At 39.8% G+C, this 22,565-nt stretch overlaps 1 protein-coding gene and 1 long non-coding RNA gene across 7 annotated transcripts in view; one reads left to right on the top strand and one right to left on the bottom strand.

The window, feature by feature from the left end:
- RAB30 (RAB30, member RAS oncogene family) overlaps positions 1-8,373 on the bottom strand; it is a 98,587-nt gene extending 90,214 nt beyond the window's left edge. For 3 of the 5 annotated variants that reach the window (XM_054241855.2, XM_002754744.6, XM_054241856.2), the window contains exon 1: positions 8,190-8,373. The gene's annotated coding sequence lies outside the window, so the exon portion shown is untranslated. Of the gene's footprint in view, positions 1-7,829; positions 7,943-8,189 lie in introns of those variants that run through there. The other 2 variants (XM_035265316.3, XM_054241857.2) reach the window with 1 other exon arrangement.
- A 223-nt stretch (positions 8,374-8,596) lies between these two features.
- LOC103796149 (uncharacterized) lies at positions 8,597-21,089 on the top strand. 2 transcript variants are annotated; one of them, XR_013523201.1, is made up of 4 exons: positions 8,597-8,641; positions 9,119-9,195; positions 20,671-20,739; positions 20,981-21,089. It is a non-coding gene; the product is annotated as an uncharacterized LOC103796149 (long non-coding RNA). The 2 variants fall into 2 exon arrangements; XR_013523202.1 differs by having other exon boundaries at positions 9,091-9,195.
- Positions 21,090-22,565: the final 1,476 nt, after the last annotated feature.

Here is a 22,565-nt window from a genome sequence, read left to right as displayed (position 1 = left end):
TTTCAAGGTTGATGATGTCCACATTTCAGTGAAGTTAACTAACCATAACTAAAAAGTAAAATTTTTCTGCAGAAGTCTCTGGGGAAACCTCTTGGCTGCTTTATTGTTTCAGTTCACTTTTTAAACACTGTAGTGTGTTGCATGCAGGGACAATGTATTTCTCTCTTCCAGAGATTTCTACATTATTTACACATCAATCTTTATTATAGCCATCATAAAACCAGCAGAAACTCTAATTCAATTTTTGCCCCTGTTCTGTTCACTCTTCACAACTAGCTTCAGCCCAAATAGCTAATGAACTTGGCAAAGGTATGTAGAGTTAGCCCTCACAACATTGCTGACAAGAATTTAAATCAGGGGGCAATGCTAGTGCCGTTGGACTCAGTATTTCTACCCGCTGAATGATGTCTTACAGAAACAGTCCCACAAATTCATAACAAAATGAGGTACTCAAAGGCTCACTGTAGCACAGTTCCCAACAACTATTAAAACAGGTAAGTTGGAGCAATATGCAAATACATGGGGGAAATGCCCAAAATACATTAAGCAAGAGAGAGCAAGCAGAATTACATGTATTATAATATTGTTAGTACACATATGGGGAAAAATGACAGAAGAATATATACCAAAATCTGACAGTTGATTATCTTTGTAATCAAATTATAGCATCATTCTAATTAAAATATTATCCTGGCTGTTAAGTGGAGAAGATTGAAGGAAAGACTTGGCCAGAGTGAATATGTAGAGACCAAGTAGCAAATAATTTTTGTAGAATTAAAGAGGACTTTCCCTATACAGTCCATGTGTTTTTCTGTAATGAATTTTTATTACTCTTACATTATTTCTTTCTTGTCTTTTCTTTTTTTAAGACTGGGTCCCACTCTGTCTCTCAGGCTGGACTGCAGTGGCATGATCAGGGCTCACTACAGCCTTGACATCTGGGGCTTAAGGGATCCTCCCGCCTCAGCCACACCCCACCCCGTAGCTGGGACCACAGGTGTGAGCCACCACATCCAACTTATTCTTTGTATGTTTTGTAAAGACAGAGTTTTACCATGTTGCCCAGGCTGGTCTCAAACTCCTGGACTCAAGCAATTCATCCGCCTTGACCTCCCAAAGTATTGGGATTACAGGAATAAGCCCCTGCACCCAGCCAATCTTATGTCAATTCTAGAATCAAAAAACAAATTTAAGATATATATATTTGTGCACCTTTTCCCTTCAACTTGGAAACAACTAATGTTCCACCTGCATTATTCCCTCTAGTTATGTCAAGCACAGAGTGATAGATGTAGAAGTTTCCAGTCACAGAATACAGAATTGTATTTAGAAAGGATATTAAAAAATCACTTATAATATCCCCAAAAATGGTATCCCAGCCCATAGGCTGATTAAATACTTGACCAGGAAAAATCACTACCTTCTGAAGCAGCCCTTGATGTCTTCTAGCTTTGCTATGACATTCCTGAAGACAACATTCAGGAACGCCAACTGATCATACATCAGTATCTACAACATGTCAGGTTAAACAAATGGAATCATTATCACATCCAGAAAACTAACATTGTTACTGATGATCTAATATGTAGCTCTTATTCAAATTTCCCTGATTATCCTGAAAATGTCTTTTGTAGCTTTTTTTTAAAGTCTAAGATCCAATCTATGATTACATGTTCCATTTAGTTGTCATATCTCTTCAGTCTCCCTTAATATAGATCTGTCCCTCATCCCTTTCATTTTGTTGTCTTTCATGCATGACATTTTTGAAGATCACAAGCCAGCTATTTTGAGGTATGTCCTACAATCTGGATTTGTCTGATTATTTCTTTGTGGTTAGGGTTTTTTTTTCTTTTAATAGAGACGAGAGCAGGACACGGTGGCTCACCTTTGGGAGGCTAAAGTGCGAGTGCTACTTGAGACCAGGAGTTCAAGACGAGCCTAAGCAACATAGTGAGACTGTGTCTCTACAAAAAAATTTTTAAATTAGCCAGGCATGATGGTGCACACCTGTGGTCCCAGCTACTCAGGAGGCTGAGATGGGAGGATCCCTTGAGCCCAGGCAGTTGAGAGAGGCTGCACTGAGCTATGACCATGCCACTGCACTCCAGCCTGGGCAACAGAGTGAGACTCTGTCTCAAAGATAGATAGATAGATAGATAGATAGATAGATAGATAGATAGATAGAGACAGACAGGGTCTCACTATGTTGCCCAGGGTAGCCTTGAACTCCTGGGCTCAAGTAATCTTCCTGCCATGGCCTCCCAAAGTGCTAGAATTCCGGATGTGAGCTACTGTGCCCAGCCCCATAGTTAGATTTAAGTTAAGTATTTCTGGCAAAAATTCTACATCAGTGATGTTGTGTACTTCCCATTGAATCAGGTTATGTAGTTATACTAAGTTACCTTTTTCCTCATTTTGTCACTGTGGATACTAAACAAGCATAACCCAATAAATCAAAGGTCTAAAATGATAAATAACATTAAAAACAGCTACCATGAGCACGTGCTATACCAGGCATAGTGTCAGGAATTTAAAACACATGACCTTATCATGTAAACCTCACAAGAACCTTACAAAAAAACAGAGGCTCAAAGAGATTAAGTAATTTGCTCAAAGACACACACATACTGATAAAAAAAAAATGTGCACATACATATGAACTCCAGCACATAAATATACACACGTATACAATTTAACATGATCTCAAAGGTTCATGGTCTTCCTGAGGACCTTTCAGGGATGAATCAAGAACTGCTGTGTTAGGCTAATCTTGAGGAGGCCTACCTAGTTCTCAAAAGTTGGCTTCCTGGTTCTTAAAAAAAAAAAAAAAGTTGGCTTCCTATAGGGAAAAAACTAAAAATAAATTAACTGTGGTCCATATTAAATTCCTCCATTCTTGGAAATTATCTTATTTGCAGATGGATCATGTTTCCTCACAGCCAAGAAAATAGGGCAATGGTTCCCTAAATTATTACACTATTCTTATGTTTCATTCCTGCAACAAAATGAGAAAAAGACGATGCAAAGAATTTTTCATAAAGCGAAATATATTTTCTATGAGGTAAAAGTGAGAAGGCATTTTTAATTTACTATAAAAAAAAAACTATTGTTCACAGTACACTCAATTTTATTTTTTGTAATTTTACTTATCTATATAATTCAAAAGTCTCAGACACATTGATTTAGGGAACTCTATGCAATTAGAACGATTTTTTGAGAAACTAACTTGAATAAAGGAAGTTCAGCTGAAAAAGAAACCAGATCTTAAATATTTCTGAATTTCCCTAAAAGTCATCACAAACCATCTCAAAGGCTGAAGGTGTCAAGAATACTTTTTTTTTTAGAGACAGCGTCTCACTCTGTTGCCCAGGGTGCAGTGCAATGGCACAATCTCGGCTCACAGCAGCTTCCACCTCCCAGGTTGAAGCGATTCTCCTGCCTCAGCCTCCTGAGTAGGTGGGACTTCAGGCCTGTACCACTATACTACAGCTAATTTTGTATTCTTAGTAGAGATGGGGTTTCACCATATTGACCAGGCTGGTCTCAAACTCCTGATCTCAGGTGATCTGCACATCTCAGCCACTCAAAGTGCTGGGATTACAGGCATGAGCCACTGCGCGTGGCCTAGAATACATTTTAGTGGATCTCTTAAAAGCATTTTACATTTGGCATCTGTATTATTACTCAGAGTCCTCTTCCAATGTGTTGATATTTTCTGCTTTTGAATAAATCCTTAGTGACAGGTTAATTCACTCACTCAACAAACATTTAGAGTCTCTAATTTATGTGAGGCATTCTATTAGGTGCCTGGAAACATAGACTGGAGAGATTTTGCTTGCCTTCATGCCTAGACTCAAAGGTGTGGACGCCTCCCTAATCCCTCACTCCTACCCTCCAGTCTAGTATTGCCAAAGTACCTCCTTGTATGTGATTATTTATGTTTGTCTCCCTCACCTGAGTGAATTCCTCCAAGGCAAACAGTATCTTATTCAATGTTGTTTTCCTAACATGGTGCATAGAAAACTGTTATAATAAATAAGTAAATTGAGTATACTGTTGTTTTCCATACTGGGGATCAGTATAAATTTGTGGAATACATACATTTTACAGATGAGGAAACTAAAGCTCAGAAAAGAATATGGTATGTCCAACATCATACAGCTAATAAGTAGTGCCCAATGTAAGAAAGCCTCATCCAGAGCTCTCTTATATTCCACCATGCCACATACTACACATGGATGGGAAGAGTGAAAGATCTTAGATGTCTTCCAAAGGTCCTCCCTCTGGAAAACAAAATAACCTGGTTCCCATTCAGTGTTCCCTTTCTCTGAAAATGTCATCCCCAGTTGCTCAAGAAAAAAACTCAATTCATTTAATGACTCCCTTTTCTCCCTATACCCCCATCCCGTCAATCAACAAATCTTATCAATTACAATTTTCAAACTTAAGGTGTCATCTGGGTGTGGTGGCTCATGCCTGTAATCCCAGCACTTTGGGAGGCTGAGCCAGGTGGATCACCTGAGGTCGGGAGTTCGAGACCAGCCTGGCAAATATGGTGAAACACCATCTCTACTAAAAATACAAAAGTTTGCTGGGCATGGTGGCGGGTGCCTGGAATTCCAGGTACTCAGGAGGCCAAGGCAGGAGGATCACTTGAACCTGGGAGGTTGAGGTTGCAGTGAGCTGAGATGGAGCCACTGCACTCCAGCCTGGACAACAAAAGCAAAACTCTGTCTCATAACAAAACAAAACTTAGTGTCTCTCCAGTCTCTTCCATTTTCTCTAAACCCTCTGTCACCACCCTAGATCTAAGCACCATCATCCCTCACATAGACAAGAAAAATTATTTGCTACTTGCTGTCTATATATTCACTCTGGCCAAGTCTTTCCTTCAATCTCCTCCACTTAACAGGCAGGGTAATATTTTAATATCATCCTACATATGCCGTTCACATAGTTTATTAAAGCTGGGCTAGGTTCTCATTACTCTTAGGACAAAAACCAAAATTCACCTGTAGCTCAGACTACTGCCTACTCTGTAGCCTCTGCCCACCTCTCCAGCCTCATTCTTCTTCATTCTAGTCTTTCTTCTCTTGCTCTGTCTCTGACTAATCTCCTCTCAAATCCTCATGTTCACTACTCTTCCCTTTGAATTTTGAACATGAAGTTCCCTCTGCCAGAAACCTTCTTTATTCCACTATGAGCATCTCCCACTGCCATCCTGAATTAGTGCTTCCACTTACCCTCCAAGTCTCTTGAAGTGTCACTTCCTATAGGAAACCTTTCCTGATAACCCAGACAAGGGGAAAGTACCATGTCAGGTACTCCTACCCAACCCTTTTTTGGAAATGGCATTCAATACACTTGCAATTATTTATTAAGTATATCCCCTATTAGAATATAAGCTCCATGAGGTCAGGGGAAGCATTTATTTTCACTGATGTATCCACAGTGCTTAGCACATGGGAGCTGCTCAATCAATATAAGTTGTCAGAATAATAGGTTGGGGCCAGATTATAGAGGGCTATAACATCAGTAAACCAAAAAGCAATGATCATTATCCCCTTACAAATAAGTAAACTGAAGCAGAAAGAAATGAATAGCTATTCAAGGTCCCAGAGACAGCAGTGATGGGGCCAAACCTAATGCTGCATTCAGCCCATTTCTCCTCAGAACAATAAAAGAAACCTTGGTAAGTAAGGAAGGATTTCAGAAGAAGAAAATTAGGAATGAGAAGGTGGTGGATGAAAAGTCTAAGAGGACAGCTTCTGAATCTGCCTGTCATACTAGTTGCCTCCAGATGGATAGCAGTTAGACTTTCCACACCTAGAGAAGCACTGCTTTTAGGTAAACAAATATAACAAACTTCTTTCCTCCACAAAGGAAAAGAAACGACGGGGGGCGGGTGGGAGCAAGGGGTGCGGGAGGAACTGTTGTTCTCCACGTATCTTCAAAAAACCAAATGGGCAGTTTGGCCACCTGGATTGCTCCTCAGCAATCCACAGGGAACAGGAAGGAAGGGAGGGGAGGGAAGAACAGCCTTCCCACTACCAGCTGGAGCAAGGATAAGGAAAAAAAATAATGCATTATATAAGGCAAGCCATTTGAAGACTACTTATTCCTTGGGAATTATGAGAACATTTCATGTAAAGTATTTAAAAACCTTGCTAACTCATAGGCTGTTCTTAATACAGGTGCCAGTGAAAGGAAAAGTGGCATGAGCCCAACTGCAGCATATCATTGTTCACATGCTGCTGGGGCTAAATTATGTCTGTCACAGAAACCACAAACTAGACCAGGGGTCAGGCTCATTGCTGCTCATCCTGCCAAGCACAGACCGCAAGAAAAAGAAAAGGTAAATAAATCCTCTTCAAAAAGGACTCTGGAAAAATATTCACATAGTCTACATCCACCCAGGAGTTCCTAGGCAAGGTGGAGGAGGAGCAAGGAGGGTGTTCTGAGATTGGAGAGAGACAGAGCGAAAGAGATGTGATATGATGGCGATAAGGGAGAGATTTTGAAACAGAAAGGATAAATGTAAACTGCAAATGGAGAGATAGGGAATGAAACAGAATTTCAAGAGATGTGGGGGTGGGAGGGATAAAGGAAAGTACTGGAGAGAAGTGTAGGGTGTCCAGAAGAGCAGAGAGTCATCAAAAGAGGGACGGAGAGGCGAAGGCTGACTGTTGATCTTTTCCCAAATCCAAAAGCTGCTCATTGGCATCCCAATAAATCACTCTACTACAAAGCTCATACAATGAACTGTCCTTTGCATTCAGCATCAAGCAGCTTTTAACGAAATATCACACAGCTACAACTTTGAAGACCTAAGGATCTTAATTTAAAATGAACAAAATTGGCTCAGCAACAGAAGACAGCCAGTAAAGACTTTCCCCCATGTCTGACTCAGCTATGAAAAGGTTTAGCATTCTAGAGTTAAGCAAATTCTCTGGCATTTCTCCTTCTTTTGACATTCCAAGAGGGGGTGTGGTTGACCCCAGGTCCATTCATTTCCAAGGTTGTAGATCTCCCAGCTAAGACTGGCCCCATCTGTTGTGAAGCCAGCCAGCTGTTTATCTCAAAGTAACATATTTATTGCCCTAATCATCCCTATAACTCTTACAGGAGCATCATATAAGTCAGAATCCTTTCTGTTCTGTTAAACGTCAGTTCGTTTAAAAAAAAAAAAAAAAGAGGGGGGCAACAACAACAATAACGAAAAAAACTACTATGCTCCTTGGTTTCCCTGACCAAGATCACTCTTCCCATGGGCACTTTTCAGTAATGGCAAATGAAGGTTAGCAGCGCTTCTAACTTTGCCTTTCTCTAATGTGTTAAAATGAACCCGGTTTCCCTAATCGATCTCTTCATACCGTTATTTGTGAGTAGCAACTATGCTTCAGGAAACAGCAGCTCATTATGGTACCATTGTCAGTGGCAAAGAGCCTATGCAATGTAATTTAAAACACAAGCACAAATCTGTCGGCTCCACTTCCAAACAATCTTGAATCCAGCAGCCGGAGAACGGAAAACACTTAACAAAAACGCTGCTTCCAGCAGCCTCAGAGAATCTTCATCAGACACGTGAAATGTTTCTGACTGGCACGGAGTGCACCATTAAAGGACACTGTCACCTCAAATCAGCAGAAAAGGCGAGACAAACGACATAGACATACACACAAAATAAATCCTACAAAACTTAAGCACGTTCATCTTAAAAATTAATAACGTGTACTCGTCCAAGCGACACACAAACGTTCTAAAGTAGTGCGACCACATTAAATCACTGTCTCCATTTCTCCCCACGCATCACCCCTTCCCACTCAAACCTCAGCTCTCGGGCCGTGTGTGACGGGACTGCAGTCCCCCACCTCTGCCTTCCTCTGATTTTCCAAGAGCACTCCCCAACATCCTTCCCAGCCCAGCCCCCTCTCCAGGACTCAAAAAGGTTGAGAGGAGTTGCGACTAGGGAATTGGCAGGCACCCGTCCTCTGGCGGGGGAAGGTTGCTGGAGTTGTTCTTTGCAGTGACCCAAATTGCACAGAGCTTTTCCCCTCAGCAGCGCCTGCGAGCATCTCCCCAATCCCCCCCACCTCACCACCGCTCACAGCTTCCCAAAAGAAAGCCTTGAGAACTAAGCGGGAGGAATAACTTGGTAAAAGCATTTGAAAAAAATCACTTCAACTCACCTGGTTTGGGATTTTTCTCCCCACCCCAGGCATAAACAGAAATGATGTGCGAATGAGTCACGCACGCAAGGAAAGGTCTGCGATGTCCTGAGTCCAAGGGCTGGAGTCAGTCCCTGCCCTAGTGCTGCTGCTACTCTTAGCTTAGCTGGAGCGAGCGGCAATCGCAAGCCCAGCAGCAGGGGGTGGAGAGACCGTAGCACAATGAATGCAGTGAGGCTTTTGCAATGACATCATCCCTCTGTCTAAACGTCCCCAATAGCCATGCTCGGAAGCGGTGCTTTCTGGGAGCTGTAGTCTTCTTAAGTCCTGGCAGGATACCGAGGCCATTGCTGGAACTACAATGCCCAAAATGCTCCAAGACCGACGCGCCCAGAGCGAAGGAGCAAAGGGGACTCGGCCGCCATGTTAGGAGTACTGGGAAGATTCCGCGGAGCCAGGCAGAGGTTTTAGGGGTGCGCGGGAGTCGAGTGGTGGTTCAGTAGGGATGGTGAGGTGGAGGACGAGCCGGTCGGATAGCTGCGGGGCATGAACCTGGGAACCAGAGGGTGGAGGTCGTGCTGGGGGTTGATGTAGAGCGGGACTGACTAGAAGCGGTATGCAGAGGCCCAGTGAGCCTCGGTCTCAGTTCTTGAAGGTGTTGCATGGGGCCCTACGCTTCCTTCTCAGTTTTTTAGCTAAGCGATTGAAAGAGTCGGTTTACTTCTGGGCTTGGAGTATCATTTAGGTCGGTTAACAGTACAGTTGAGAGAGTTAGTGTTTTTGTTGAGGTGCGGGGGACCCTAGGTGGCGACCCTCGCCTTTATTCTGAGAAGCCGACTTCCACCCGCAGAGTTGTGCTCGTCCTCCCAAATGCATTTTTGTCTTGCCGTTTGTTTTCCAACCCTCCTTCCCTCTCCCCAAGGTTTCAGATTCACTGATTTGTCATACAGGAATGATTAGCAGAGGCGTCCGAAGAAATCGTTGGAAGGTAGTCAAGCTGGAAAGAGACGTTGCTTTGGCCCCTCGAGTAAGAAAAGAGAAAAAGCAGCCTAAAGGAGTAACACTAGATTTAAAATGATGACACTTTTCCACCAACCAGCGAAAGCAGATGTTCAAAGGGGATATTGGCCGAGTGCAGTGGCTCATACCTTTAATCTCAGCACTTTGGGGGCCGAGGCGGGGGGAATCACTTGATCCTAGGAGTTCAAGCCCAGCCTGGGCAACATAAGGAGACACCGTATCAACTCTACAAAAACATTAAACAAAAAAATTAGCTGGGCATGGTGGCGCACCGCTGTAGTCCCAGCTACACTAGAGGCTGAGGTAGGAGGATTGCTTGAGACCGGGAGGTTGAGGCTGCAGTCAGCTTCGTTCATGCCACTGTGCTCCAGCCTGGGCGATAGTGCCTGTCTCAGAAAAGTGGGGAGAGGTGAAATATTACTGATGATACATCTGCCGACGCCTGACAGTAGGTTCCAGAGTAACATGGGTTATGGATAAATTGTTTTTAAAACTAAGTAACTGAAACCAAAGTTACTTGTCTGTTGAGTGATTTTGCACAGAATCTCAAAGGAACTGTAATTTTTTCTTGTCACTGAAACAACGCTGTGTGTTCTTTCACAGAGTCTGTCTGCACTTTGACAACATGGGAAATTTCTTTTCCTTCTGAAAGTGTCTAATGTGTTAAAAATAACTGATATACTTTTTGCTGTTTCCTCCCTTTTGCACATTATTCTGAAACAAAATTAACCAGTTACTTTGAGTTATTGAAGGTATGCACTTCCCCTCTATGTTAGGAGTGAATAAAATTAAAAATAGATCCTCATATCAAAGAAAGTCTAGATAGAATAATTTTAAATTATCAAAAACACTTTGGAAAAATCTTATATGTAATGTTTCTGGGAACAAGTCAAGATGCATGGGTTTGTTTGATTTTTAAGCAAAAGTAATATGTGTTGTCATCCATGAATACAATGAAAAAGGCTCATACAAAGTTTTTGTTATTCAGAAACACTAAGTAATGATGGTAAGTATAGGAAAAGGAACAATATACTATTGTAATGTTGTAAGCTTAATAGAAATTTACATTTAGGCTTTATTTCACGCTCTTCGGTTATTTTATTTTCTTCATATGAACTGTAGCTTTGTTGTATGTTCAGTTATTTTTAGCGGTTGGTGATTTAGGTGTATTCTCGTGTTTTATGTAAACTTATGAATCTTATTCATTTTATAATATATTTCTTTAAGCCATAACCTTGTCAGTTCGAATTATATGGAAGACAAATCGTAGGGGAAAAGAGCAAGAAATTACTCAAAAGCCTGTGTGTGAGCTGGGCATGGTAGTGCATAGCTACTTGGAAGGCTGAGGCAGGAGGATCACTTGATTCCATTAGTTTGAGGCTGCAGTGAAGTATGATTGTGTCACTGCACTCCAGTCTGGACAACAGTGAGACTGTGTCTGTTTTTTAAAAAAAGAAATCTTGTGTGTGAAAAGTGATACCTATAGAATTCAATGATTTCTATAATTTGTCATGTATTTGGGTAATTGGAAGTTTTTCTATCCTTATACCTAATGGACATCTATCCATAAAGATGGAAAAAATCCTCCACTCTTTAGAAATTTGATTTACAAAATTAATATTTGAGGAGCTGTGGAGGCCAGCTTTTGAAAGAATAACCTCAGCGTCCCAAAGAAACACCACAGGTTAGGAAAACATTGTTAAAGTGTAATTAGAAATGTCTAGAGGAGATAAAGCTTTTCATCTCTCAAAAGAGAATTAGGGCCAGGCATGGTTGCTGACATCTGTAATGCTAGCATTTTGGGAGGCCAAAGTACGCAGATCACTTGGGGCCAGGAGCAAAACCAGCCTGGCACAACACCCCTTCTCTTCAAAAAATAGAAAAGTTAGCTGGTATTATAAGCGCAAGCCACCACATCTGGCTAACATTTTTACTTTTAGTTAACAATACTCCGGAAACTAAAAAGTGTGTTTTCTATTCTTCGTGACCCAACTTGAGTTTGAAACAAATTTACATAATTTTAGTTGCTTAATATGCTGCTGAAGATAAATGTGGTAAATATCCCAAGGTCAAGATTTGAAATTCAAATGTTCATAGTAGTGATTAACAGGAAAAGAAAGTCCTCATTATTTTATTTCTCAATTTTTAACAGGTTTTTTTGTTGTTGTTTTTGTTTTTACTATCTCCAGTAATGGGTGTAAGCAAAACAGGTTTGTATAATTAAGGGAACACTAGAAACCTTTTTTTTTTTGAAATGAAGTCTTGCTCTGTTACCCAGGATGGAATGCAGTGGAATGGCCTCGGCTCATTGCAACCTCTGCCTCCTGGGATCAAGTGCTTCCTGCCTCAGCCTCCCAAGTAGCTGGGATTACAGGCATACGCCACCACGCCTGACTGATTTTTGTATGTTTAGTAGAGATGGGGTTTCACCATATTGGTCAGGCTAGTCTTGAACTCCTGACCTCGTGATCAGCCCGCCTAGACCCCCAAAGTGCTGGGATTACAGGTGGGAGCCACCACACCTGGCTGAAAACATTTCTTTGCAAGAATAAATATATGAACATGAACTTACTGAGTGTAAATATGTTCATGAATATAGCCACTGAAGGAAATTCAAATATGCAGAGATGTTCAGCTGTGTGCAATTATGTAAGTAGGTACATATTTATGAAGCTTAATTTGATGTAGAATCGGAGGGTTCTGCTTATAAACTTGCTTAAAGATTCATCAAAGTCACCCTCTTACACCTAACTCCTGATTTCATGAATATAGCACACAGGTGCTTATCAAACAATACCGTGGGGACTTGAGCTGCTCCAGCACCAGAAGATAAAATTTAGTAACTGATCCTTTAGATAGCTAAGTGATGTTTTTTTTAAAAAGACTAAGCCAAAGTAAAACAGCTTTCCTCCTTCCCTGCCCTCTCCAACCAAACTTTTAGCCATTTTATTTATTTATTTGAGTTAGGGTCTAACCATGTGGAGTGCAGTGGCTATTCACAGGCATAATCATAGCAAATGGCAGCTGCAGAATCCTGGGCTCAAGCGATCCTGCCTCAGCCACTCAAGTAACTAGGACTACAGGCGCATACTGGGGCTTCTAGCCATATATGCAGTATTAAATGACAACTTCTGTAGTTTCTTCGTACTTGTCCCTGTAGAACTGCACAGTGTGTATTCTCTTGGCTCAATTATTAGCATATGGAGAACCGTTTCCTTGTGAATGTCTTGTATTTTATATAACGAAACCAGGAAAACCTAAATTTTTAAACATGCTGAAATTAAAACAACTGAAGTATTTTGCTTTTGCCTTTAAGTGGTTATTTATAGAAGCATACTATTGCAGATACACTTAGCTTTCACTGCAATTACAGTAGTGCAGCTAACTAGCATGTTCTGTATGTGTTATCTAAATGACCTGTACTGGTCATGTGCTATTTCTATGGAATACTAACAGTAGTATGGTACATTTATGCAGTCTCAACAGTTTAACATATTATTTTGGTGATAAACTGCTTACATTCATTTGTTTTTACATTTGGCAGTCTAAATGCAAGTGTCTCCATTTCAGCTCTGTTTACTCTGTATATCTTTAATGTTGGGCATTATGCCTCTTTCTTGAGTTCCAGTCCTATGACTGTTCCATTTTCAGTATTCATGTTTGTCTTTCCAAAATTGTTTTGCTTCTGTTTCTTGCTGCTCCTGAGACGATTTATGGGCAAATTTTGTTGCTTTTCAGCTGGCAGTGTATTTCCCTGTGAGGAGTTGCTGGATTGTCTCATTTTCCAGATAAACTGAATTAATGTAGTAGTGAGAAGTGAATTAATGGAAATGAGAAAAGAAGTGGGTTCTGAAATTAAACTTCTTTTAAGAGATTTGGCTCTGAAAAAGGCAAGAAATAATGGATTTGAGAGGGCAGGATTGCAAGGATTTGTTTAAGATGGTAGAATAGGCATAAGCATATTTAAATTTCCCTACTTGGGGGTAAAATCATACAGTACCTCAGTTCAGTCCGATAACTTTATAAAGGAACTTGAGGACAGAAAGTTCTGTCCTGGCCTGAAATCCAGCCAGGAGGAAAGAAGAAGACCTCTGAAGTAATTTTTAAACTTTTTTTCTACATAATTGATTTTCATTTGATTATTTTTCTTTCCCATAGCTCCTATTTGCCAAGTTTTTCATAGCTTTCTATTTAACCAAACTTCTACTCCCAAGAATGGTGGATATTTATGATTCTAATTACAAAAACACATGGCAGTGATCACTCTCAGCTTCCTTAAAGAAATTAACTTGGTTTGCTTTTCATACCTATGTCATTAATAACCTCCTTGCCAAACCTAACTAGGTTCCTCACCACCGCTATTAGAGAAAACTGATGCTTGGTTGAACCAGAATGTCAAATGTGAACAGAATTTGTCTGTGTTGTTGCCCAGCTATGTTTATCAATATATATTACTTGGAGGAACAGAAATCTGAGATAATTGAATTCATTAGGTTACTTACGTGAAGATTTAATTGTATGAATACAAAAAAATGCGCAAGGAAAGGAAAGAAACTAACACCATAAGGCAACAAAGCCCTCCATAAAAAGTAACCCAATTCTGACAATTAGGAACTAACATCCATTAGCTGAAGTCCTTCTCATTACCCAATAACCTAAGTAAGCTGCTTTCTGTCTTGAGAGATTTAACTGATAGAATAAATGGAAAGAAGTTAGTACAAGAAGCAGTTGGCCAAGCATGGTGTCTCACACCAATAGCCCCAGCACTTTGAGGGGCCAAGGTAGGCGAATCACTTGAGGTCAGTTTTCCAGACCAGCCTGGCCAACATGGTGAAAACCTATCTCTACTAAAAATGCAAAAATTAGCAGGGCTTGGTTGCGGGGGCCTGTAATCCCAGCTACTCAGGAAGCTGAGTCAGGAGGATCACTTGAACCTGGGGTCGGAGGTTGCAGTGAGTCGAGATTGCGCTACTGCACCCCATCCTGGGACAAAGCTCCATCTCAAAAAAAAAAAAGGCATAGTAACGTGTACCTGTAGTGTAAGCTACTCCTGCTGAGGCAGGAGGATCACTTGAGTCCAGGAGTAGTAGGTTGCAGTGAGCTATGGTGGTGCCATTGTGTGCCTGGGTAAGAGAGTAAGGCCCTGTCTCAATAAAAAGAAGTAACCAAGACAGGCAAGGATTCAGTATAATAAAAGCAACACTCAAAAGAAGTTGAGGCTGGGCGCGGTGGCTCAAGCCTGTAATCCCAGCACTTTGAGAGGCCAAGGCAGGTGGATCACGAGGTCAAGAGATCGAGACCATCCTGGTCAACATGGTGAAACCCCGTCTCTACTAAAAATACAAAAAGTTAGCTGGGCGTGGTGGTGCGTGCCTATAATCCCAGCTACTCAGGAGGCTGAGGCAGGAGAATTGCCTGAACCCAGGAGGCGGAGGTTGCGGTGAGCCGAAATTGCGCCATTGCACTCCAGCCTGGGTAACGAGCGAAACTCCATCTCAAAAAAAAAAAAAGAAGTTGATTATTGCTAGAACCTAGCTCTGTAACCTGATATGCACAGATGTGATCTAATATACTCTCATGAGATGTGCACCAGAAGGGATAAGCTGAGCCATTTCTAAGAAAAGACAAAATATGGCTTGCCAGTTCCGTTACTCTGCCATAAGTTAACACATTTTGAACTCAGTTAAGAGCAGGTCCCATATATCCAGTGTGACTTCCAAAATCTAAAAAATTTAGGCTAAAACCTAATTTTGTTTCCAACCCACTCCCTGTTCCTGGTGAATGTAAAAACTTTGGGTCTAGCAATCTCCTACCTCTGGGGAGAGGGAGAGATACAAAAATAATGTTTAATGATAATTGTTTATTGTCGGGCCCATATTATAACCAGATTTAGAGAACCATTTGACAAATCTGTAACGTAATGTTAATTATTAACTTAATATCTGCTCAGTCAGATAAGAGATGAAACTTCATACAGGTCCATTTAATGTGCCTAAACCTAAGTGGAAACAAAAGCTATGTATTGTCTCTTGTTGCTTGGGATAACACTAAATTTTTAGAGTATAGTTTGGTACTGTGGTAGACTTCATTTAAAATTATTCACACAGTGTTTATCCTGCTATACATTGTGATTAATAAAGCCACATAAGATCATTATGATTTTTAAAAAATCGTTATGGTTATGGAAAGTTGCTTTAGTCATTAAGAGCTTGGGTTTAGTAACAAAAATCTTGAGTTTGACTCTAATTACATGATTTTGAGCATATTCATCATTCTGAGATTAAATAAAAAAGAATTAAGAAAATACATGAGGCTGAGCGCGGTGGCTCAAGCCTGTAATCCCAGCACTTTGGGAGACCAAGATGGGTGGATCACGAGGTCAAGAGATAAAGACCCTCCTGGCCAACATGATGAAACCCGGTCTCTACTAAAAAAATTACCTGGGCTTGATAGTGTGCGCCTGTAGTCCCAGCTACCTGGGAGGCGGAGGTTGCAGTGAGTCGAGATCACGCCACTGCACTCCAGCCTGGCGCCTGGCAACAGAGCGAGACTGTCTCAAAAAAACAAAATACATGAAAATGCTTAATAAGTACTCAAAAAGGTAGTATTGTGTAGCAACTTAGAATGTAAACTTCGGAGCCAGTTAGCCAGGATGGACATCACGCTTCTGCCAATCATGGTTGACTATAAGCAAGTTATGTAACCCTGCTTCAGTTTTGTCTGTGAATTAGGGATAAAACCTTCCTATTAAGTACTATCACATGTGAGATCACTGTTTGAGGCCAAAAAAAAATTTTTTTTAATTCAGTGAAAATACATCTCTTAAAAAATTAAAACATTCTTTATCATGAGAAGTAAGATTTTCTATACCTTAGGTGTTATAAAGCAATGTCCCCTCAGTTTTAACTTAACCAAAATACTTACCTTAGTAAGTGATGCTATATATAGCAAATATTTATGTATGTATATAAACTTCCAACAAACTGTCTGCTTCTATCACTGACACTTTAAAAATTGAAATAAGGTAAGTATTATCTGAGTAATATAACCATTTTTAAGATTTGGTCTGCAAATTCCTGAAGTTCAAGCCCTGTGGCCCACTTAAAGACTGGCCCACTTAGAACTGTAAGTACTTCAGAAGCATAGCTAAGAATTGCTTTAGAGTCAGGTGTGTGTTCTGAATTCTTGTTCTGATAGCAACTATAATGTCTGCTTCAGCAAATTCAGGTTTTGAAACTGTATTCTTATCTTTCAAAAGAGGTAACATTTAACAGCACCAAATACAAAGTTTTCTGTAATAGTTCTGTAACATGGTCTGGAAAATTCCATCATTAGAATTTCCTCGGATATATGCTAAATGCAGATTCTGATGTCCCAACAAGAATATAGTGCTTAAACATCTGAGGATAAGTTCTGGGAATCTGCATTTTTTTTTCTGTAAAATATAGGTATTAGAGTTCCCTAGAGGGACAGAACTAATAGGATACACACACACACACATATATACACATATGTATGTATGTATGTATGTATGTATGTATGTATATGTGTGTGTGTGTGTATAAAGGGGAGTTTATTAAGTATTAAAAGATCACAAAGTCCTACAATAGGCTGTCTGCAAGCTTGAGGAACAAGGAGAACCAGTCTGAGTCTGAAGACAGGAACTTGGAATCCACTGTTTGAGGGCAGGAAACATCTAGCATAGGAGAAAGATGTAGGCTGGGAGGCTAGGGCAGTCTCGCCTTTCTATGTTTTTCTGCCTGCTTTATATTTGCTGGCAGCTGTGTAGATTATGCCCACCAGATTAAGGGAGGGTCTGTCTTCCCCAGCCCACTGACTCAAATGTTAATCTCCTTTGGCACCACCCTCAGAGACACCAGGATCAGTACTTTGCATCCTTCAATCAAGTTGACAGTATCACAATGTATGATTTTTTTAATAAGCTACCAGGTAAATTTTCCACCTAGTTTAATCCCTAATTTGAAAGCACCAAGATAAACAACTTTCCAAAGTTAGTCTTCTAAATAAAGGCTCCCTCTTTGTGTTTTTCTACCTAAATTGCTGTTCTTTACATTGTGCTCCCGTACGCCTTATTCTTGTTGCAATTCCAAGGCAGAGATGCCAAAATTTTGATTGTTTTCATATACATAGTTATTCAGCAAAGAGGCCAGGTGTGGTGGCTCATGCCTGTAGTACCAACACTTTGGGAAGCCAATGTGGAAGGGTTGCCTAAGCCCAGGAGTTTGAGGCCAGACCTGGACAACATGGTGAGAGCCTGTCTCAAAAATACATTTTTGGGCCAGGTGTGACAGCTTACACCTGTAATCTTAGCACTTTGGGAGGCTGAGGTAGGTGGATTGCTTGAGCTCAGGAGTTTCAAGATCAGCCTGGTCAACATGGTAAAAGCCTGTCTCTACCAAAACTACAAAAAAAAAAAAAATTAGCCAGGCATGGTGGCGTGTGCCTAAGGTCCTAGCTATTGGGAAGTCTGAAGTGGGGGGGATCGCTTGAGTACAGGAGGCGGAGGTTGGGCTTCTTTGTGCCACATTGGAAGAATTGTCTTGGTCCACACGTAAAATACACTAACACTAATGATAGCTGATGAGCTTTAAAAAAAAAAAAAATCACAAAAACAATGTTTTAATAGTTTATGAATTTGTGTTGGGCTGTATTCAAAGCTGTCCTGGGCCACAGGTTGGAAAAGCTTGATCTAAAGCATTTGATTTTTATATTAAAAAAAAGTTTTTAAATAAGAAGCAGCCCTACAGTACTCTATTACAGACATTCAAAGTATTGATATTTGGGGGGCACAATTTCAACCAACTTTATTTCATTCTGTAAGTATGTATTGAGTAAATACCAAGTATAAGACCCCCTAGAGGTACAGATGGCTGTGGCCATCTAAATCATTCTGAACTTTTTTAGTGTCATGGACCCCTTTGTCCATCTAGTGAAGTCTATTGATTGCTTTTTAAAAGCCTTTAAACATTTAAAGTACAGTACATTGAATTACAAAAAAGATCCAATAATATTGAAATAGCTATAAAAATTTGATATAGAAATATATGTGCTTTATTAACGAATAAGATCTAGCAGTGGCCCTATTAATTCAGCACAGTAATGGGGTGAGCATAAATATTTCAAGTTACCTGCAACAATTGTGATATGAATATATCAGTTCAATTGTGACAGTCACATTTATTGCTAACACTATTATGATTTGTTGGCTGTGTTTAAATTTTATCAGAAATTATTGAAAATAGAGGCTGGGCATGGTGGCTCATAACTATCCCAACACTTTGGAAGGCCAAAGTGAGTGGATCATTTGAGCCTAGGAGTTTGAGACTAGCCTGGCCAACGTGATGAAACCCTGTCTTCACTAAAAATTAAAAGATTGCCTGGCATGGTGGCAGGAGAATCACTTGAACCAGGAAGGCAAAGATTGCTATGACTCAAAATCACACCACTGCACTCCAGCCTGGGCAACAGAGCCAGACCCTGTCTAAAAAGAAAAAGATGTAGCAGACCCATTTAATTCATCTATAAACTAATTAGGGACACTAGTTGAAAATGTTAATAGGAGCTTGTCCTTTTCACTGCTGTATCCAAAACCTGATTGAAATCAGGAAGACACCTAAGCAATGAAAAATTTGTGATGCCTTACCCTATATAATTTAAAATCAAAACATTAACACTATAAGGTGAATTTAAGGAAGAGCTCATTTTTCTCATGGTGAAGACTACGATACTTTTCCAAAATTACTCAAGTTTCCCATTTGTTTCATCAGGGATGAGGGTGGGGGAGGATGTAGCTCTTTTTTAAATACCTGAATGTATAGGTTTTAATATCCAAGCTTGACTATATCCACTACACTTGGTACACAATAGAACAAATGAATGAACATCTTAAGTGAGTTCAAAATTTTAGAAACATTCACCAAGGGACAACATGAAAAATGAAATACTGTATATACAGTTAAATGCTGTTTGCTCAGTAAATGAGCAGATTGGAGAGATTATTTTTAACCTAAATAATGTCCATTGTAGATAGAATTTTACAATTCAGTGATACAATTTTTGTCTGTATTCTTAACTGCATCTGTTGTATTCCCAAAGCCTAGGAGATGCACCTGTTAAAATGTAAAATAGTTTAACAGCTTTATAGATAAGCTATAGTGTATGCTGCAGTAATTGTGTCTGCTTTGTGTTCGCTCTACCCTTTTCTGCTCTACCCTTCAAGAAAAAATTCCAAGATTTTTGTGTTTTGTATTGGTAATTTATAGCTAATAGAGTTTTCTAATGCCTCTTCCCCCCACCTCATCAATAGATACATTTTCATATAGCTATTTTAGAAGGAAGTAGAACAGTTTGGGCAAAAAAAATTGTTTGGACTGAGAAAAGGCTAATAAAGAGAGATTTCCCAGCCCTTCTGATCCACAAAGGTAGCACCAGACCAATATCTCTATATTAGTGCATGATACAGATAATTTCAGTTCTGACTCAGAAGTCATGTTTGTCAATCTATAACTTGAAAAAGTTAAAATAGAACTTTATTTTACAGATAAGGAAATTTAGTGCCTGAGGAAAAAAAGCTGGCCTGATACGTATTGATGTGAAGCCATTTATAAGCTTTACTTATTTTACTTACTGTGAACATTCATCACTTCATTGCATAACTATTGTTTGATCATAGTATGCTGCCCCAGACTATGGGGCATTCCATAGTCTGGGACATTCCATAATATACAGTATATGAGCTTTGTTGCCATTCTCAACTCCAGAGATTTCTGAATTCTGAATCACACCTGCTCCTAAGGGTTTAGGTTAATGAACTGTTGACCTGTCATTTCCTTTCCAGAACAGTCATCTAGGTCATTTAATGCTGAGACTATAAATACATTGATATGTCCCAGACTTTAGTGAACAGTTTTAATTCCAAGTATTTTTTTAACTTGAAGTTTTCATGCAGATTACATGGCCCAATTTTATGTTTTTGATAATAATAATCAATGAACTGCATAACATTGCTGAACCTTGAAAAGGTAGAACCTACTAATTGTAGGTTAATGAATAAAGTTATAAAACCACCTTTAAAATTTATGATGGACTGTTCCTGGTGGCTCATGCCTGTAATTCTAGCACATTGGGAAGCCAAGGCAGGAGGATTGCTTAAGCCCAGAAGCCTGTGACCTGCTTGGACAACATAGGGAGACCTTATCTTGACAATAAATTTAAAAATTAACTGGATATGGTGGCATGTCCCTGCTGTCCTAGCTACTGGGGAGGCTGAGATGGGAGGATCCCTTGAGCCCAAGAGGTTTGAGGCTGCAGTAAGCCATGATCATGCCATGGCACTTCAGTCTGGGCTAAAGAGCAAGACCCTGTCTCTCAAAATTAAAAAAAAATCCATGGTGCTCCCCAAAAGCTGATTATAACATCTAAGAAACACAACTTGATTTTACCTTCTCTCTTTTCCTTTTAGCACAATGCTGCAAAATGACTGGTTCATAAACCACTAAGCTGCCTTGGCAGCCACATGTTAGTGTTACCAGTAAGTAATATGCTATTTTCTTCTGCTTGGCACATACACAGTAGGCATGCAGTAATTGTTTAATAGACAAATAAGTTGTTAAACTATAAGACTCTAATGGATTGCTTAGTCCTTTAACAATTAACTACATCCCCCCCACTTACTCAATTCTTTTGTGACAGATTTTGCACTAGCAAAGTGCAGTTTCAGAAAATCAAGGAAATATAACATTTCTTGATGAAATCCTACCTTGCCTCAACAGGAGACTGAATTGGAGTCCTCGATTCTCAGTACATCAGAACTAGTCTATGAAAGCATCAGAAGAGAGAATCGTAGTAATTGAGAATAAAACATTATGCATTGATAGTTGAGTTTTATGTCATCATGTAGTTAATGCTGTGACCATAAAGCCATTACTGTAACGCTTAAGTTTATCTTCTGAAGGAAGCCTGTGAAATAGCTCCAGAAAGTCTTGGGAATTTTTTGTTTGTTTGTTTGCTTGCTTGTCTTTTGGCAGGGGTGGGGGGTTGGGGGTTTTTTTGTTTGTTTTTTGAGATGGAGTCTTGCTCTGTTGCTCAGGCTAGAGTGCAATGGTAGGATCTCGGCTGCTACAACTTCCGCCTCCCGGGTTCAAGTGATTCTCCTGCCTCAGCCTCCAGAGTAAGCAGGACTACAGGCATACACCACCATACCCAGCTAATTTTGGTATTTTTGTTAGCGACAAGGTTTCTTCATTGTTGGCCAGGCTGGTCTTGAACTCCTGGTCTCAAGTGAACCGCCCGCCTCGGCCTCCCAAAGTGCTGGCCACCACACCCGGCCAGACTTGTTTTTTAGTGAAATTAATTGTTTTCCTTTAGCACCTTATTCTTTATGATAATAGATTCCAAAAATATGCAATCTTGTCAAAGGCTATTTTATCCTCCATTTCTTTAAAAATGAAGTATAATTACAACATTTTCAGATAGCCTATATTCATCTAACCTATTCCACCCAGTGAGGTTTTCTATCATTGGCACAAGTCTATGAAAGGACAGTAAAGGGTCTGTTGCATACCCTACCACTAATGTTTGTAATAATATGTTAAGATAAATTGTTTCCATGTAATCGGACTACATTCTTTCTCTACCATCTGTCCTCTATTTAACCCACCCTTGTTGTGTCCTACTAACTATATTGACAGTACATGACCACTAAGTTGTAAATTATTCTAAAATCAGGAGCTCAACCATATTTGTATTCAGTGCTTAAAACGGCTTTTGTTTCTTCAGCAAATATTCATTAGGTATCCACTAGGTGTCAGATAATATACAAGGTAAATTCTGGGGATACCAAGATAATAAACAGACATGCCAATATGAATCTGACAGTTTTGGCAGGGAGAGGTGAAATTGATCTGCAAGCCAAAAAAGCTGCAGTAGAATAATAAGTATTGTAATGGCAATAAAATACCAGAACTATTAATTTTACATTTAGTAATCATACAATGTCAATTAAATGGGTCAAATCGATATGTTGGCATGAGTGACATATAACTGAAAAAACACTTAAGAACTGTATAGGAATTGAATAAGACATAAAAGTAATATTAGTAGGAAGGGGAGAGAATACTTGATTCCAGGTAAACAAGCAGGATGCTTTTTGAGCACAGCCCTGGAGTAAAATCTCTAACTTTTGAAAACAGTCACATTTTTGTTCTTATGTAATCATTTTTATTTTTATTTATTGTTTTGGCTCTAGTTCCTCTATGTTAAAATTTTAGTGTCAGTCTTAATTCTAAGTTATGTTCCCTAGACCTTACTCCCTGATTTTCTTATTTTCATTTGCCCAAATAAGGGCCAGTCTTGTCC

Source organism: Callithrix jacchus, chromosome 10, assembly GCF_049354715.1.
Source record: "Callithrix jacchus isolate 240 chromosome 10, calJac240_pri, whole genome shotgun sequence".
Taxonomy (NCBI): Eukaryota; Metazoa; Chordata; class Mammalia; order Primates; family Cebidae; genus Callithrix; species Callithrix jacchus.
This window is presented reverse-complemented; position numbering and strand designations above follow the sequence as displayed.